Raw genomic sequence first — 14,480 nt, forward strand, 5'->3', positions numbered from 1 at the left:
CTTTTCTCCCTCTAGGATTTTCTTTCTCCATAGAACACTGACTCAGGGTCACATCTTTACATAATTTTGTTCTTCTGACTTTGGGGAAAAAATTTCCATTGCCACTTCAGACTCTGCAAAAGGATCTTTGCTGACCCATATTATTGAGGAAGGAACAAAGAGATCACATATAAATAAAGTGAAGAAGATTTAGTGCCAAAATGTATAATGTGTCACATTCACAGGAAAGTAGACCACATTCAGATAGAATTTTTTAGGGGCTCTATATAACACCATCTACTTTAACAGTGATAGTAGAAATATTCATGGTTTCCTCAGTATATTATGTGTCTATATTAAATGCCAAAGGGCCTTGTCAGCTTAGGGCTTTATGGAGTCAACAAAAACATTCATTGATAAAACATAGAATATATATGTAGTTCTCAGTATAGACTGCCTTAAAATGCATGCCTTGCCTTCTGAGACCATCGTCCATTCTTTTTTTCAATAGGGATGGGGAATCAGATATTTTTATTCAATTTGGGAGAAACTTCCTGTCAATCAGAGTTTATTTTGTCCCAACTTGCATCTTTTCCTGGCATATCTACTTTTTTTTTTTGATTCAGTATATCTCTTTCTAGCTGAATTCTTATTTCTGCTGTGTCAAAGTACCATTTCTATGTACAAAAGTTGTATGTTTTGATTTCTGCTGGAAACTTTGCTTCCATCCAATGCATTCTGCAAACGGTTGCAGAGATTGTGATGTTTAAGCTTTCTGTTTCCCTAAGAATTTAAGTCTCCATTTCCTTTGCTGGCTGCCTTGGTTTATTGTTTCTGATGAGAATGCTGTTTTAAATCTACTTTACCTTGAAAAGTTCCCACCAAATATGAATCCCCTTATTGTGCAAAATACAGTCACTTTTAGATTTCCTTTGTATCCTTCCAGCAGCAGTAGCTCAGAAGTAGCTCCAGGGAACTGATGGTTTAATCATTCCTTGTCCAGTATCACATGTGTTACACTAACATAATTGTTTTTCTATCAGATGGCCTTGTAACATAATCCAAGTGCTTTCAGCAACTACTTTGAAGGCAATGCCCATACAACATCATACATCTGAATAAAGAGTAAGGGAATCTATTTCATTAAAAAACAAAAAGTAACCAGCTTTGAGTCTTGGAATTAATTATGAATTTATGTTCCTTCCAGAGTGATTGTAAGTTAGATATGAAATACATATGGTAATGTTTAACTCAGACAAATTGGATTTAGTGGGCATACTATGGTCAAAAGGCATAAATTCAACAATCATTTTTTTAAGTGTAAATATTGGGTAAGGAATCCTGGAAGTTACAGTGATGATCAAAACTTCTTTCTTATAAAATATGTTTAATTGAAAAAAATGAAAAGTTCCGTACTTTAAAAAAAATTGAAAAGAGAGTCCAATCCTTGGTCCAGTCTTTGTATATGGATAAAATTTAGACTTCTTTGGGCATTAGGATTTTGCTCAAAGAACCGGTTACTTTGCCAAAAAAATTGGGACTTATTTTGCACCACCTAACTTGAGGAATTGGATCTGAAAGAGCTTGAAGGAGCCAAAGCAAGATCTCACATAACAGTAGGTAAAGATGGAGGAGGATAAAGCCTGAAGTCCAACTTAGAGACTTATCCTGAAGATTGACTTCATGGAATTCTTTAAAAATTCAGCAAATAACCAATTTTAATAATTTACTATATTCAAATGACTGTATACACTTTGTAATAACTCCTCTCAAAACAGGGCAGTCTGTCTGGTGTATGTTCTCCTATGACTGTTTTCAAATTATTTAAGAAAATAAAATTATTTGCCTGATGCTCAAAAACATTACATTTATAAAAACAACAGATTATTCATAAATAGAAAATAATTTTAAGTAAAATGTCTCTGTTAAATATTGTTCACACAGAAACAGAAATATTTGTTCCTTGTGAAAATATCTTCCACATGTATTATCAAAGAACATCCCTTGGACTAGGATTGTGGACAGTGGTGGAGCGCTTCCCTAGCACATGTGAGGGCCTGAGTTCCATCCTCAGCACCACATAAAAATAAGTAAACAAAATAAAGGCATTGTGTCCATCTACAACTAAAAAAAAAAAAAAAACCTTTAAAAAAAAAAAAACATTATCACTTCAATTCTGTGGAGACAGGAGCTATGAGCAGGAACAGAAGAAGCAGGATTTTATAAAAGATTCTATGAGACCTGTGTTCACAAGCCACACACTTTCATGGTAAAGTGTGTCAACACAGGGGAGGAAATAGGGACTTTTTTTTCCTGTTTCTATGCAGGTCACAGAAGATTTGGAATAATACGATAATATTCTGTAATACGTATGATTTGCAGCTTCGGGGAAATCAAGAAGCTGTGCTAAGAAAAAAGAATATGGCTAATGTTGTGTGGTAGCAAAGATGACGATTCATGAGTTCAAGAGAGAAACTCCTCAGAAGAAGGAAGAAATGTCAGGGAGTTCAAAACTTGATATTTAGCAGGGATGGGCAATGTGATTATTATTGCTACTAGTGTTGCAGTCATAATCATGTTTATTCACATTGTATTCCCATTGATAATCACAGGCCCATACAGCCTTAGTAAGACCTGCATATAACTGGAAATGCAAGCTTATGGGAGAAATAGTAAACCAGTCTAATTTATCATTGCATACCCAGAGGATGCAGGGATGTTTGAGGAAATGTGAAATATTTGAATCTAGTAGGTGTGCTGGGTACATGGAAATTCATAATGGGGAGAATATTGGTCAGATGAAGAATGCATGTCAAATGCCCTGGTAAGGAGATGAGCTTTGTTTCATGATAATTGGCAGCTACTGAAAATGTTTCAATAGGACTTATGAAGGAAGCAGGGTCTACTCAGCCTAACACTTCTTATGGCATATATCTTGCACCATTCTGTGTTGAAATACACATAAAGAACACAAAACAGTGAACTGAATCTTTCAATCATAGAAAATATGGAGAGAGACCAATACTTATATACAATTCATACATATGTCCTCATGGGATAATTAATTTCAGTGAAGTTACTTTGCCTTGGCGAAGGGAATGGAACTTTAAAAGAAGAAACAAACTTGTTCACCTGAAGCCCAAAGAGATTTGGATTAACATGGAGTTCTAGGTATGCTTCTCTAAGGTCTGAAATTTACTAAATGTGAGAAATCTTAGTCAAGAAGATGGGGCTGTCTGGCTACTTTCAGGATGACTAGTGTCAATCAATGTCTTCAAAGAATAATTACAAAACCACCTCAATATATATGTATTATCTTTTATTCTTAATTTTTCTCAAATGTTTCTGAAAAAAAGACCATCATTTTAGTTTCTATTCTGTACCAGTTTAATTTGTTGATGACTTACATCTATATAAAATATTTTTATAGGTAAAATCAAAACTAACATCATGTTTCAGATTTTCCTCTTAGACTGTGTTATTTATTTATTTAAAAGCCTAAATGTAAATTATTGAAATTACATTTACATGAAAGTACAAGTTTAAGTTGGAAAAAATCGGTGGGAAAGAAAAAATTGGGGTGAGTCAATCACTTAGTTGTTTTGGATATGGCATAGTGTGTCATGGGAAGAAAATGAATTTTGGAGTTAAGAGTTCTGCCTTTCAGCAGGCGAACTTGTGAGCTATGTGCTTCTGGAAAAATCATTTAACTTTTATGGGATCAGAACATCCTTTATAAATTGTGATAAAATACTTGTTGAAGAGATTTTTTAAGTTAATCAAATAACACATGGAAAAATACATTTCATATTGCATTGCTGATAGACAAAATGATTTGTTATTTTATTCCCTTTCAATTCTATATTAGGTAGTTGTTTGAATTTTTAAATGAATGTTATTGGAGTTTCTTTTTCATTGCCAACATGTATACCTAGTATTGCCTATATCTTGCTACCATCAAAATGAATTTAAGATAATTTACATTATTAAAAAACGTTACAAAACAATTTTTAAATTTTTAAAAATTATGTACAAAATAAACCTCAACAGGAAGTTGAGAAAATAACTGGTATGAATTAAGAAGTGAATTTTTCAATATGTCTGTTAAAGCCATGCACCCTGCCCCCCCAAAACCTGTCTTTCACATTTATTTCATACTTCTTGGTAATGCACATCTTCTACTTGGAACAACCTGGCTCTTTGAAAATTCCTGTATACTTCCTTTACTTTTCTTCCTCCTAAAATACTTCCTTCCCCTGTAAAATTTGAATAAAGAACAATGAATCTGGGCGCAATGGCACAGGACTGTAATCCCAGCAGCTAGGGAGGCTGAGGCAGGAGGATCACAAGTTCAAAGCCAGCCTCAGCATTTTAGAAAGGCTCTATGCAACTTAATAAGATTTGTTTTCTAAATAAAAAATAAAAAGGGCTGGAGATATGACTCAATGGTTAAGTGCCCCGGGTTCAATCCCCATAACAACAACAACAACAACAAAAATAAATTAAAAATAAAAAATGCTGATATATTTTGTACAGTCCCAGATGTAGATGTTTTCTTTTCCTCCTTTACATCCCTTTTACTCTGCCTTTAGGGGTCATCAGGTATTGTCCTGCCCAGTGTAGATCTCTTGCATATGGCTCATCTCCCTCCAATCATAATGCTGGACGGCAATCTTCCTGAAGTGTGAATTCAGTCATTTATCTCTGGCTGGCCTGTTGAACTCTGCAGAGTATTTTTGTTTCTCATTCATTATCTGAGTTAAATTACACTAAATGGGAATTTAATACCAAATCGTTCTCTGAGCTTCCTGACAACCCAGGGGAAAAAAGAAATTAAATTGTATAATTTAGTAGTCCACTAAATAAAGTATAATAAGTTCATTTGGAAAGACTATCTTTTTTTTTCTCCTTTGTTGTTTATAATTTGTAGAATGAATTTATCTCATAGTTCATTATACAAAATTATTTACATGATAATTGAACAGTAAATGAAAGCATAGTTCTTTCTTCAAACACCAAAAAAAAATTCTTTGTGAGGATGAATTCCTCTTTTATTATACGTCATTAAGATAATACGCTAAGCACCAATTTTAACTTCAGGAAGATGAATGACATTATTCCGTAATGTTGTCTACTGATTATTTTTCTTAACCTTGGTCAGAGCCTGAAGAAAATGTAAGAGTTGGTGGTTAGCTTGTCTCTTTAAATCATACTACTTTAAGTAAAGTTTGACAAGACCTGGTTATTTGCAGTCAATTTGTGGCATAACTCTTTGACAAGTGCCCAAAGCACATATATCTGTGTTGCTGATTAAAGAGCACAACAGGCGTCTTACATACCAGATGTGCAGATGACAGAGTTTAGAAATCTTCTGAACTGTTAGGAACCTGTTTTGCATTCTCACTCAGATAGACAGCTGTATAATTTCCAGAAAGCATAATGGTAGATGTAGAAGCCTAGGTATTACCTGTGTGGGGGCAGGGGAAATGGATTTTTCGAGAAAAATGGCACAGATAAAGGTTACTGGACCTTTAAGTTGGATCAAGCGTTAGATATCCTAGAGTTTTGTCTCAAAATTTGGAAAAGAAAATTATGTTCTGAAGTACTGATTTTTATATGAATTATCAACTTACTGCTTTGACCAGAAAAACTATCACAGATGTTCTTGAAAAACCAAAAACAAACAGATGAAAAACTCCTTTCTTAGTAATAAACAAAAGTATTTAAATGAGCCAAATGCTTTACAGAGAATAAAGACCTGTAATTCATGGATTCTCCTTTCTTTGTCCTTTTTCAGCAATAGATATTAGATCAGATACTTCAAATTAGATCAAATACACCCAATTCTATGGAACTCCTGAATACAGTAACAATTTTTTCTTTCCTCCTTTTTTTTCTTTTCTTCTTTGCTCTCTTTACCTCTTTCTTTTTTCCTTTCTTTGTACTTACTATCCTAGGCATGAAGTGCAGCAGAAGGGCCAGTTGTAAATAAAATCAGACAGGATCTCCTACTCTCATTGGAGATTATAACTGACCTCTTTTCTAGCGGTTATCAATTTGCATTACAATTAACCTATCTGTCCTAGCCCAAGAGCTCAGTTAAGGATTGTAGGACAAATGCAGGCATCCTATTTATGGTAGCAAAATCAATAGGTATGGCTGTGTTCTCATCATAACCCCTTCCAGCCCCAATCCAAAGTTACCTGTAAACTTTCACAGAGTACCACAGGGCTCCCTAGACTCCTCACCTCCTACGAATCTCTCCTGAACTAACCCCTGACTCCTTTTGGAAGATTGTTTTGTTTATTGCTGTGTTTCAACAAAAGTTTCCTAACTAATAAAACAAGCCATCACCTAGGGCTAAAATGCAGAAGAATCATTGTGGTTACAAGGTTATATATCACAGTGGCTCTTCACCTCTGCCCATCCTCTTTATGAAACATTCCAGCACGGATAACATTTACTTCCCTCTGTCTTACCCAGGCATGGACATAAATGTTCATGATTCTCATTCTGCAACCCCTACCCTTCCTACTGACGTGTGATCTGAGACATCATTTCAGTTATTCCCGGGACCTATAAGACCCCAACACTTTGTATTCATGGAATCAAATTTTGCCCATTCTCCCTGTTTCATGAGCCTTAAATTCTTAATAGTAACTAAAATCTTATGTAGCCTTAAGTAAAAGGCTGATAGGAAGTACCAGTAGAAACTAGAGTTCCTCTGGCAGGAATTTTATAACTAATGAGGTGGAAATATTTGTTACTGCCTGAACATGTAAAGACAGAATTATTTTCAGGGAAACACTTGTTCTGTGTGTAAAAATATCTTAAGAAGAGCTTTAGAAAGAATTTTGGTTTTAGTAATTACGGACTAAGGAACTCAAAGGACTCCTCCCACTTAGAAAACATGGAAAACTTATAAAAGTAACCAAATAATTCACTTAAAGTTTTAGAAAGCTAAACAGTTATTGAAAATCCAGTTTGAGATCAAGAGGAAGATAAAAACATATAAAAGTAAGAGATAGTCATTAGTTGGGGAAGATTGTCCCCCAGAGATATTTACTTATAATGAAAGAATTGCTGTGGGCTGAAAGCTGAGTGCTACTATCACATGCCTTGTGTGGATGAAGATTAGGGCACTGGATCTATGAGGGTGTGTATGGTACTGGTAAACAACCTACCATCTGCAAAAGGAAGACATTTAGGCAGATGTGGAAGCAAAACAGTACTAATCTCTGAAATCCGATTGAAGAAATTCTAAATTTAGAATTCTAGAGTCAGACATCTGGCAGAAACACACACACATTTATACATATACATACACACACATATATACACATGCATATTTATCGGCTAAAGAGATGCACAAAGTTATAAATAACAGGACTATACCTATTAGCCAAACAAATAGACAAATAAAATCTAGGGAAGAATATAAATGTTTATAGCAATAGTATTCATAGTGCCTAAAAATGAAAGATAATTCAAATACCAGCTTAGACATTTAGTTAGATAAATTAAAGAATATCCAATTAACAAAATATGGTATTTCAATAAGAATAAACTATAACTACAAACAATATTATGAACAAATCTTACAAATAAATCTTGAAGAAAAGAAGGTAGAAGCAAAAGGGTACAACACGCTTTATGGTCTCTTTATGTAAACTCTCAACAGATAAGACTAATGTTGTTTTTAGAATACACAATAGTATCTGGAATGGAAGTTGCTAGGGTCTGCAGGGGAGCTAACTATGTTCTGTTTCTTGATCGGTTTGCAAGTTAAATGAGTGTGATGGGTCATAATTCTTTGTAGAGCTGTGCACTTATGACTCTTTTTCCCTTTTCCATAGGCATTTTATACTTCAATAATATGTACCCAACAGTAGATTCTATTTAAAACAGTATCCAAAATTATTAAATCACCAACTACCACTACAACAAAAATGTGCAAGTCCTCTTCACTGGACACTACAAACTATTATTAAGAGAAATTAAGAAGACATGAATAATTAGGGAGACATACCATGTTCATGCTTTTGCAGTTCATTATTGATACAATGCTTAATTAGTAAAGCACTACTATATTTTGAGGTGTGCCTATGAGAGTATTTCCAGAAAAGATTAGTGTGTGAGTCTAAGTGGACTAAGGGGGGAAGATGCATCTTCAGTGTGTGTGCACATTAGCCAATTGACAGGGAGCCTGCAGAGAACAAAGATAGAGGAAAGGTATATGTGTCAATCTTTATCCCCAGCTGGGATACATTTTTTTCCCTCCTGTTCTTGGACATAGGGACTCCAGGCATCTTGGCCTTTGAAATCCATGATTTATGCTCATGGTCCTGCCTCCCAGGACCTCAGATTTGGGGCTTCAGACTAAGAGTCATACCACTGGCTTCCCTGCTGTGAAGCCTTTGAACCTGGACTGAACCAGGCTTCTAGAATTCCAGGGTCTCCAGCTTGCAGACAGCCTGTTGTGGACATCTTAGCTTCCATGATCACATGAGCCAATTTCCCTAGCAAATCTTTTCTCCTATATCTATATAAATCTACATCCCTGTCTGTACATATTTACCACTCCATTCATCCTATTGATCTCTTTCTCTGGAGAATGCTGATTAATATAAAAGATACTGCTTCATTCAAGTTGATGTTAAAATTAAATATATCCAAGGCAAAATCTCAATAAATATTTTCATAAAACATGACATTTCTTTTTTTTATTTTAAAAGGAAAGAAAATAGCCAAGGCACTTTTACACAATAATAATAATTGTGCAGGGCTTATTTTAATAGTTACTGAGACTTATAAAGCATTGTTAATACAATTTTGTGATATTGATGCAAAGATAATATGAACTGACCAAAGAAAAACAACCAAATATTCCAAAGTGGAACCACATGTATATGAATGTGAGTTTTACATTATTTTATTTAATTAACGTTACCTGTTCTTTTAAATATTTGTATTTAAATATTAGTATTTTTAACAATTTAAATGTTCGTATTTTTAACAATTAGCACTTATCAAATAGCGTTAATAGAATTTTCCATAAGTATATGTCTTTGACTTCTAAATGTGGAAAAGCAAAATAATAATGTTCCTAGATCAAAACACCGATGTAAATTTAAAGACTTTGAGATGAGATTTCCTAAGTAGGACAAAAAATAAATAATACAGGAATATACTTTTATTTGTTAAAATTAAGAGCTTTAGCTTAGAAAAGATGTGATTTAGAAAGCAAAAAAAGTAAACTAGGGAGTGAAAGAATATATTACAATGTATATAGCTATCATGAATCTCATATTTGGTATATGCAGAAAAATCCTATTCATAAAGAAGGAGAAGATAAGCCAATGGAAAAAAAATCAAGTTTTGAATAAATGTTTCAGAAAAAAGATAGCCAAATAAACTGAAAAAAGGAACTAAATTCTTTAGTAATAAAGAAAATGAAAATTAAAGTCAAAATGAATTATTTCTATAGATTAAACAAAAAGACTAAATTTAAAGTTTAATGATACAAAGCATTGGAAAAAGTAGACCCACCTTGTGGATGAAAAAAAAATGGTGGATTTCTTCTTCTGTCTTACCTGTTACAGAAGGCAAATATAACACTGTGTTCACATAGGTTTGTGTCTAAATCTAGTGATGATTTCTTGACTTTTGTTTTCTGTTAGACATCTTTTTTACTGGACAGGTTATTAATACAGAATATTTATTCTAAATCATAATTCCCCTATCATTATTTCATTTGAATTCTGAAGAAGCCTTCTCTCATTAACCTCTCCAGGTTTAATTAAATAATAATAATAATAATAATAATAATTCTCCTTCTCCTTCTCTTCCTCCTCCTTCTTCTTCTTCTCCTTCTTCTTTTTGTTTGTTTCTTTCTGCTCCCATTATTAGATTTTGAGAAACTAGAGCCAAAGAAAGTAGTCTCCAGATCATTTCACAATGATTTTATTCTTACAATTTGTTATATAAAGTAAGGGCATATCCCCAAAATACAGATCCTCTCAAGTCCTTATTTGTTCAGAGTACAAAAACTTTGTATTTGATTTATAATCATCATAATCTCACTAGTTGATGATACTCACTTCCAATCAGAATATTTGAGAGAATATTTGAAGCCTATTTTCTTTTCCTCCTAAGGATAGATACAAAAAAAAGAAAGAAAAGGGATTATTAAATAATCATTCATATTAATTTTTGATTAGAGGTATATATGTTGTTCCCTCCAGACTTATTCTTCAGAGAACAGTTTAATATTGTTATTGCATATCACAATAAACATTTATCATCTATTTATTTGTCTATTTTAGTTGTTCTAAAAAAAATAAAGATTGCTGATAGAGATTATTTCCCTCTAGGAAGTCACATGATAGCCTCAGGAGAATGAGACAGAAAAATAAAATAGGATCTCAAAACAACTAGGGAAATATTTGATTTATTCATTAATTGAACAAAATGTTATGAAATGTCATTAAAATATAAGAAGTATCTTATATAGTAAGGTCACACTTTTGAGATGTACGTCAGTGAACAACAACAAAAACAATACCCCAAATTTGTGTAAAAGCTGTTAAATTTGTTGACAGTCATGAGGGAAGTAAAAGGCTTCCCAGAGACAGTGTCCATGGTTGCCCACTTCAGAAAAACTGGACCCATTCACCAAATTAATTTGCCTTAGATGGGAGGCCAGCCATTTGTTTGTGTTGATAGCTTCCTGTAATCTTCCAGGTCAGTGTCTTGGAGAGGACATCAGATGGTTGAACTTTGACCTCTTGATGTGTTTTGTTGAAAACCAGAGACTGAATTGGCCTCTGTCCTTTGTTTCTCTTTGCCCAGTTTAACATGCTTCTTTAGATCAGAGATTTTGTTTTGCCCACAACTGTAAACCCAACACATACTTGGCCGAGTCAGGGTGGACTCTATGCTTATTTGCTGAATAAATTAATTTGAATATGTGAAAAAAAAAAATTTGCCTAAAACTAGACTGAGTAGAGAATATGAAAACTCCCGGATGCAGCTTGGCCTGCAAACTTAAGGAGTAAGGAAGATTGAGCTAAATGCAGAATTATGTAAGAACTATTGTAGCTGCAGGAAGCAGTCCTTCAAACAGGCAGGACACAGGAGAGGAACACTGCATGTGAGCATCCTTGCAGCATCAGTCTCAGGTATCTCAGAAAAGCAAATATTAAATAATTCATACACATAACTCTGAATTATATGGATAGACATGGAAACCATGCTGGCTCTCCCATTGCATAAAATACTTGCCAATAGTTGGTTTTAGAAAGACTCACCTGTTTCAAAATGAGTCATAGTCATAAAGGAACTATTACAAAATCTCCTGGGAATGGGTTGCCATAGTGAATCAAAGCTGTTTCTAGTTTTCTAAAGCAACAGTGATGATGTTCCCAGCAATAACATCCAGTATTTGATACTGGTGGTATCAAGAAGACCAGCAACTATGTCTCACTCAAATGTTATCAATGGTATCTTCATGAGAGAATTTATTCATGTGATTTTTTTTTTCTGAGAGAGAGAGAGAGAGAGAGAGAGAGAGAGAATTTTTTTTTAATATTTATTTTTTAGTTTTCGGTGGACACAACATTTTTATTTTATTTTTATGTGGTGCTGAGGATCAAACCCAGTGCCCCCACACATCACTTGAGCCACATCCCCAGCCCCCTTTGTGTGATTTTTTTAAGCTGTTTTTAACAGCAAAGACTCTATTTCTATGACTCTCATCCCCATAGAGGTCTGTAAGTCATCCAGCCTTCTTGAATATACCATTCTTTTAAGTTAGGCAAAAATAGGCATTGATAGATTTTTTAAATATGTGTTTAGTTATACATGGGCACAATATCTTTATTTTGTTTATTTATTTTTATGTGGTGCTGAGGATTGAACCCAGGGTCTCACACGTGCGAGGCGAGCGCTCCACCGCTGAACCACAACCCCAGACCCTTGAAAGTTTTGAGGGTAATTATGGCTAATTTAAGTCCAACCCTTAACCTATAGTGTGCACCTGTGGAATAGATGTGTCTAGAGGAAACACAAGTATATAGAGCTTGGTCATATTTGAAATTCATAATCTCAGCTGAGTCTTTAATGCTGTGAGAAATTCTGTTGTAGTAGATGAAACAAATTGTACTTATATCCTCCCATATTGTCAAATGTGTAGGTTATTTCCAAGTTTTCACTGATAAAAAAAAATTGCTGATAGACATTTTTCACTTAACTAAATTTGTGTCCTACCCATAATTATTTCCTTTGGTTAATTTATTTTCTAGAATTAGAGTTCTGATTTCAATTATAATGGAGTGATGTTATTAGATAAACTTTCCTGCTATTTACATTTATTAAATCTGAACAAAATATAAAATGTAATCTTTGAAGGCCCTGGAATACAACCATAGCAGTTAGGGACAGGAAAGACTGCCACCATTATAAGGAGAGAACCATACTAGGTGAGTTTCACAATTACCCAGTTTTTCTGCTGAGTGCTTAGAGTTTTTCTGCTATGTGAGGGAACAGACCCTAAGCAGAAAACAAGAGACCTACAGGGCCAAGGATACAAAATTAGAGTTTGAGACTGAAAGGGAAGGTACAAATCAAATGACAGCACCCCAAAAAGGTAGAAGTTTCAAGAGGGTCCCCAAATTTCCACTGATTCTCATCTAGATATTCATGGATTTTCAGTTTTGCATGCAAGAAAATTAATAGAAATTAGCAGCTGGGAAGAAAGACAGAACAAATTTTGGTATTTGCCTAGGGCTAAGGAAAGAGATTAGAGTTCAAGGTTGACTAAATTAGAAGCTCCTGCTTAGCACTCATGGTTCTTCACTGAGTTTCCAGAGTACCATTCCAAAATAATAAGGATAAAATAGAAACATCATAACTATTAACAAAACCAAAATCAACTCATGAAGGAATAAGATGATGTTCTAGTATTCTACTTGCCTTTCACAAGCAAACTGAATCTTTGGAAGAAGATGACATTATCGAAAGAGTATTCATGTTCAAAAAAAATCTATTATTCTCAGTATCAAATTAAAAATAAAAAAACATGCTCAAATGCAGGGATAATTGAAAATAAACATAGACGAAAAATGAACAATTGAAGCAGATCCAAAGGTGAATCAGACACTGGAGTTATTTATTAGGAGCTTTAAAATGACCACAGCTGAAATAGTTCAAGAAAATAAATAACCACAATTGAAATAGTTTAAGAAAATAGAGCACAGAATGGGAAGCTTTAGCAGACACTTAGAATCTAAAAAAAAAAAAAAAGAAAGAAAGAAAGAAAGAAAAAGGCAAAACAAAGGGAAACTTTACACTACAAAATATTTTTTTTTAATATTTTTAGTTGTAGATGGACACAATATATCTTTATTTATTTTTTTACGTGGTGCTGAGAATTGAACCGGGCACCTCATACATGCTAGGCAAGCGCTCTACCACTGAGCCACAACCCCAGCCCCTACACTACAAAATATAATGGCAGAATCAAGAATTCACTGAGTAGTGAATAATTTATTAGCAGGTTAAAATTAGCAAAACAAAAAAATCAAAGAATCAGTTAAACAATAAAACTGTAGGAAATATCTAGAACCATGCATAGGGGGAGAAAGCATACACACACACACACAAAAAGAAAATAGCATAGGAAACATGCAAACTGCAGGGGGGGTGGGAATCTATTCAACCAAGAAGGCAATTGTTGAAGAAATGTTGGCCGGGAATTTCCCAGATGTTATAAAGACACCAACCCACAAATTTGAGAAGATAAACAGATTCCACACAGTATAAATAGAAAGAAAACCATACTTCGTGGATACAACAAACTACAGAAAACCAATATAGAGTGAAATCTTCAATGGTAGCCAGAGGAGGCGGGGGTGGGGGATAGTTCAAGAAATGTAAGTATAAGACTCAAGTGTTGTGAGTTTTAAGATTGTGATGTGAATTTTCAACCTACTTTCCAGAAATGCAGGACCTTTTCCCTATGGCATCAAATCCTTGTGGGTCTTTAACATTCTGAGTTGTAGAATGCTTTTCTTTCTTTCTTTCCTTCTTTTTTCTTTTTTCAAAGAAGGAGAACTTTTAAAGCTCTTTGACTTTCAATCTGCTTTGATTTCTGAATAATGAAATGAATCTATTGGAACTTTTGGAGAGATTCAACCCTTGTGAAACTTTTAATGGACTTTGACTTTTTTTTTTGTCACTTAGACTTTACTTGGTAGGCTTCCCATGTGTACTGTGTGCTAGATTGTGCCCATATATATTTCACATAAGGTTGATTTCATAGGTTTTTATGTTTATTGTTTTCTACCTCGAAGAACACACTTGTATGTATATATATATATATATATATATATATATATATACATACACACATATATATACATACATATATACACATATATATGAAGTGTGTGTATTTAAATTATATATATAATTTAAATACATATATATAATATATATATATA

Source organism: Marmota marmota, unplaced genomic scaffold, assembly GCF_001458135.2.
Source record: "Marmota marmota marmota unplaced genomic scaffold, marMar, whole genome shotgun sequence".
In the NCBI taxonomy this organism is placed as follows: Eukaryota; Metazoa; Chordata; class Mammalia; order Rodentia; family Sciuridae; genus Marmota; species Marmota marmota.